This window comes from Odontomachus brunneus, unplaced genomic scaffold (assembly GCF_010583005.1).
Source record: "Odontomachus brunneus isolate Ranch 3 - 2012 unplaced genomic scaffold, Obru_v1 Obru_scaffold_055, whole genome shotgun sequence".
Classification (NCBI taxonomy): domain Eukaryota; kingdom Metazoa; phylum Arthropoda; class Insecta; order Hymenoptera; family Formicidae; genus Odontomachus; species Odontomachus brunneus.
The window spans coordinates 139,103-145,729 of NW_022639505.1; positions in this window are offsets into that span (position 1 = coordinate 139,103).

A 6,627-nucleotide genomic window follows, 5' to 3' on the forward strand; every position below is an offset into this window, starting at 1 on the left:
AGAGAGAGAGAGAGAGAGAGAGAGAGAGAGAGAGAGAGAGAGAGAGAGAGAGAAATAGCATAGTATTAGAAAATTTTTTCTAATACTAAAAATAATATTTATATCACAGAATACATTGCTTTAGCTAGGCAAATTATTATATATTAGCTAAACAAAATATGTTGTTTTAGCTAGATAAATTAAAGATAGATAAATTAAAATAACAAACAAATAAGAATACTAAATCTAAAGAAATTTTTTTCTCTGTACAGAGAAATATTTCTCTTTACTTTTTTTCTATGTTTCATTACTAATATGTGATATTTTCACTTTATCGTATGCTTCCCATGAAAAATGACTTAATCATCATAATCTTACCAAAGTCTTTCTTATTTAATTTTCACAATCCCTTCCCACATAACACGAGTGACTGTTTGTCGACTTATAATTGACTTTTCTCAGTCGGCTTAAAGTCGACTTTTAAAGTCGACATTTAGCCGACTTTTTTGAGTCAAATAAAAGTCGACTGTTTAAAGTTGACGTTTAATCGACTTTTTTTAGTGGTTTGAAATCAACTGTTTAAACCCATATAGCACAAGTGTTCAATAGATATCCTAAGAATATTCGAATAATCGACGTTTAATAAATTATCTCTGGATGGCTTTTTATCAAATTCAATTATAGAACTTTAGTCAACTTAGGATTGTGATCAATTTCAGGAAATTAAAATAATAAGTAATAAAAATTTAAATAATAGCTCCCACACATAGGAAGCAGCAACAAGGCAAAGAAGTAACTATAGTCATAATGTGCAAGTCTTCTGTAAGAATTAGACATTCGAACTGAAAAGCGGCGCATTGATTGGTTACTACTCTAGATAGCCAAACTTGCGTGAGCAGATTTTGCGCAGTCTATCAACAGTGTCTGCTGACAGAATGGCAACAGATTACACACAGAAACTGTTTTATCAGTCTCTGACGACAGATTGGTGATAGATTGCGCCAGAGCCTACCAACAAACTTTGACGGCAGATTGGCGGCAGATTTCGCACAGATTCTGTTTCGTAGATAGGCTATTAATTCTATCAAAAGCCATATGTACGCTATTAAGTGGGGTATTTTCATATGCACATCATGTAAAACTCCGAGAAGAGTCAAGATAATTATATTGTGCAATAATTGACATACATATACACAATAAAAAACAATTTTTACTTTTTAAAATTATACATACATTCCCTTATAGAAATATCATACTAAGAATCATTGATAATTACTTATTATCCAGTATTTTTAATACTGAAAATAAGTAATTATCAATGATTCTTAATATGATATTTCTATTGTATTATATATTTCTTATAAAAAAGTAAAAATAATAAAGAAGTAAATGAAATAATAACAAGTACAGGTATAGAATAGTACAACGGTTGAATGGCCAGTTTAAATGGCTATTTAAAGGCGTACATATGCCATCCCTGGTAAAAATTGTTCTCATAATTTTTTATACAATTTCTCATATTATTTTTTTTAATGTCATTATGTCATTAAATCGCTCAGATTTAATAACAATCGTCATGTAATAAGTACTGAATGCAGCTGCACCGAATAAAATATTGGTCCCGCCACATAAATAACTTTTACAGAATTTTTGATGATTTATTTAAAAATATATCATGCTTCGATTTTGATGAAATTTTGATAAAATTTAATACAATCTGAACTGGAAGATATAAGAAATTAATTCGCACATATAAAAGTATAATATTTTATTAGCAAGATGGAAAAATGTCATTATCTGCCCTTATAGAAATGTAATACTGATAAATAATAATTTGGCTAGTAATATTTGGCAGATAATTATTGAACGAGTAATTATCACTGGCCAAATTATTACTTATCAGTATTACATTTCTATAAGGGTGCTGTTTTATTGCAGTGATTTTCTATAAAGTCTCAGGTAGAAAATTAATTTCGAATTATCGTGCTGGTCTCTTTTACATTACTTATACACTAAACGGTTTCGTCTATATTTTGCGGTTTAAAAGGCAAACATACTTTAAGATTTTTCTTCCTTAAGTAGGCCTTACAAAGCACTTTTTATCAAATGAGGAATTGGCATAATATCTAAGGCGACGGACGATTATCCAAAATATGTATTCAAGTTTGAAACTCAACAGAGAAAATCTTAAAAATTATGAAACAGTAATATAGAAAAACTTTTTTTGTTTATTGTATTTTATGAGTATTTATGAGAAAGCGCTCATTCTATAAGTAATTATGAAAAATTATGAGAAAATTTTCTATCAAAGATTTAATTAAAGAACCCACGAAACGACAAGATCTGCGCGCAATCTGCCGCCAATCTGTCGATAGATTCTGATAGCAATAAGACTGTCGACTTTCTGTCGACACTCTTACAGCCTATTGACTCGATAGATGACTATGGATCTAACGACAGGGTCTGCTCGAATCTGACGTCAATATGCGCTCAATTTGCTTAGGGGAAGGTCGGGTATTAGCGGACACCTAAGCTTTTTCACAAATAATTTTTTTTTGATTAGCTACATTTGAACATACTATATTCCATACAAAACTTTATTCTTATGCCAAAACACCTCTTGAAACCTATTTTTCTAAAATAAAAATATCAATCGTTTTTTTATACTTTTTGGCATTACATTTTTATCATGTTTGTTTGTGGAGGGTTGTATCGGACATGATATAGTGTGTGAGAAAAAGAGTAATTTTTTGTGTGACAAACAACTTATTATTATTATTATATAAGTAACATAAGTCAATAAATGAAAATGAATACTTTTTAACGTAACAACAAGTCAATAAAATAAACAGTCATTGAAAATTTAATATTTCGTTCTATAAAAAATAAAATAAAAACTATGTCCTATTTACTTCTTTTTGACACAAGCATCACATTTATAAAAAAGATTGCTATTTTCAAGATCGGCACAATTTTCGTGAGCCCAACCTTTACAAATATTGCACTGAATCCAATCTTCTTCAAATGTTTCACCACAGATGATGCAGTGAGTCTTTTGCCTTTCTTCCCTCTTTTCTTCTTCAAATTTTAGTGCCTTTTTAGCTTTCATTTTTAATAAATCTTCCTCTATTTTTCGCTTTTTCTTTTCGTCTTTTTCAGTTTTAATTAGTTTTGATCTCTTCGCTTGAACTGCTTTCTTTACTACAGTTTCTTTTGTCTTTTTTTATTTAAACGATTTTCTTCTTTCAGTCTCTTATCTGCAGCAATTATTTCTTTTTCTTCTTTCTCTTCTTTCTTCTTTTCAAGTTGGACTTTGTAAGGAGTTGAGGTTAAAATTTCACTTTTTTCTCTATGACTTTGTCTTGAAATGAATTTGATATTTGAACTGCTAGGAAGCGATGAAATTTCCTCTAAAATCTTTCGGAATGCAGTTGGTCTGGGAGAACACTGCTTTTCCTGAAGTTGAGAGGATGAGAAAACCTCAGTCATAGGTAAGTTTGTAGTCTTTTCATTAACTGCTCGCACTTCCTCTATCTGCTCGTCTACTGCTGGTTTTGAGGGCCCAGTTAAATTCAAAATCGTGGTTAATGAGGGAGGAACAACTTCATTTTTTAAAGGCCTAGTGGACGCATCACAAATATCCTGCGATTATTCGGACGTGGACAATGAAGGAGCATAATCCAAATCATCGAAAACATTGCGGTTCAATGGATAAATGCCTGTACATTTGAAACCTGACTTGGCCAGTTCCACTCTACATATTCTTGAAAAAGCAATATTTACCAAGCCAGCTATGTTTTTGAGGGCGATCTTTATGTTTGGATACTTTCGCATCCAGAGTGAGCATGCCTCGTTATACGCATTTTTGAAAGGCTTCATAATTGTTCTATCAAGTGGCTGCAACTTATGTGATGTATGAGGGGGCAAGCTGAGCATGTGGATGCAATGTTGTTTCGCACATGTAATCACATGAAGATCTTTGTGACTTGCGTGACCATCCAAGATTAATAAGACAGGATCTTTTTCACTTGGCTTCGCCCGTTCCACCAATATTTTCAGCCATTTAAGGAAGCCTTCTTTCGTTATCCATCCGTTCGGGTGAGCATCAAAAATACTTTCTAACGGTGCATCCTTTTTTAAATTTGTTGAGATGAAATGTTTCCATTGTTAATCTATGGCCGATATGACATTTCGTCTTGTGGTTAGCATTAATCACGCGCGGCGCTGCTGTTGCCAACGGACGCTCGGTGTGTTCGTTAAGCGTTTTTCTTCTAAGTAGTAAGCCTATGATCTTCCTGTGCTGTGCTACGTCGCTGCCGTTTTTGTATCAATAAACGTGTTTTTCATTTCACATTTCCAGTAGAGTTCCAACTCATTTTTGAGTCAATGTCCTCAACAAAATTATTATCTAACACATGGAAATACAAAAAGTGGAGGAATAAACTGGTCCCCAGAAGCATTGATAGACAGGAAGACTGTGACATTTCTGCCTCTTTCTGCAGATGTCAACTTCCCTACTTGTTTCTTACCTTTAACTAACATCACTTTAAGTTTGTTGGTATGAACACATGACACGCCAGTCTCATCGGCATTGAAAATCTTTGAAGGATTGAAGTTAAACTAGTTCATCAGTTGAGCTAACTTGTCAAAAAATCTATCAACTTGTTCCTTGTTGAAACTTGCCACTCATTGCAAACTTGTTGATTCAGCAGTCCTTAATCGTAGGTCTGCATGCCTTTTCATAAAATCATAATAAAAGTCTTTGCCTGCCTGTTATTTTATTGAAACGATGATTAATTTTCAATTGCTCTGCATATTTTCATTTCTTCAAATTTTACAGAAAACAAAAATAATAATTTAAAATCATGGGGTAACATGTGGAGTCTAAATGATTGACTTTAAAGGATCATATGAAGATCACAATGCTATGATTACTAAAGAAATTTATTAATGGGCTTCTTTGTGGCCTCGACGAATCATACAACTTTTGTTTGAAATATTTTGCTGTTTCTTCCATATTTTTTGAGATATTTGCTTGGTTCGATTAAAATGACTCACCCTGTATGTGTACACACACACAAACACACACTAAAAAGAAATTCTTTAAATCAAAGAATAATATTTTGTTAAATATAACATATATTTTTAAAGTTAATTTCTTAATTTAACAAATATTTGTTAGATTTTAGAAAATATGTAATAAATATAAAGTAATATTTTTTTAAATTTGTAAAAGAAGCTGCGAAATCGTGAATTTCTAGATAAAAGAAATTATTTCTTTGATTTAAAATATCTATATATAAAAATAAGCAAATAATTTCCTTGCAAGAAGAAAATTAGTTATTTTAAATGTAAAAACTGTGTTTAAATAAATATTTGCTTGTTTTAAAAGTAAATAAAATACAAGTAAATCATTTTATAAATCTAAATAAATTATTTCCTAATATTGAAAGTATCTTTTTTGTTTTAAATATTTTAAATTTCTTTTATTATCAAAAAACAATTTATTTAAATTTACAAAATAATTTATTTTTATTTAATTACTTTTAAAATAAATAAATATTTTTTAAATACTTAAATACTTTTTACATACTTTTTAAAAACATACTTTTTACATTTAAAACATTTCTATTCTCTTCTGTTAAATAAATCATTTGTTTTCGTATACAAATATACCATATGTGTACAATACAAAGCGTCACTCAGTCAATGTGACAGTAGTACAGTAGGTAAGGTGAATGACTCAAGAACCCGATGTCTCAGGTCCGAATCTCAGCAATATCCCACACAGCATAGAAGCTTGTAGCAACATTCCTACAACGTTGCAAGATTGCGTATTGCAGTGCAATGTTGTAGAGACATTGTAGTGACATTAATTTGCAATATTACTTTAGCAATATTGCAGTAATATTTCAAAAATATTACGAATATAATATAATATTTTTTACTTATTTACTAGTTATTTTTGTTATTTGTATTTCAAATTCAATAATATTTCACATGAATAGTACTTATAAAATAGTACTTATAATAGTACTTGTTAGTGGCAGTCATTAATACTAGAATTTGTCTTATTGCATATTTCTTATACTTCTTATATCGTTTTTCGGAGAAAACACTTTCTTCAAATTTAATATTCATACTTGTTTAATTTTTTGGTTTTTTTGTTTTATTAAAATATTATATTTTTAAACGAAATATTATTTTTTTAAAATGATGAAAATAAAAACTTTTATTTCCTTCAAGAAAACCATTTTTTTTTTTTTTTTTGATAACTCAGGGGAAAATGCATTACGCATCCCCCGGAGAAACCCGGGGAGGTCTCCGGGGGTATGTGGGACTCCCCTCCCCCTCTCTACAGGAGAGGAGGAGGTATACCCACTAAAAACCCCTGAGTGTGTCCTTCACCGCGCGAGTTGGGCGATCCCCTGGCATCACCTTTCGGTATTCTTCGGGGGGCCGCCCTGCGCTAGCGCAGATGCGCTCCTTACGCGGTGAGGGGAGGGGCGGGTTACGTACCCGCAACTTCCCACTCACAGTTCGAGCCGTCCTCGGCGTTTGCGCGGCGAGAGGCGGACACACGACCTCTTGCCGCATCCCTCCCGTTGGTTCTGGGGGGGTTTGGGGTTGCCGACGGTAGGTATCCCC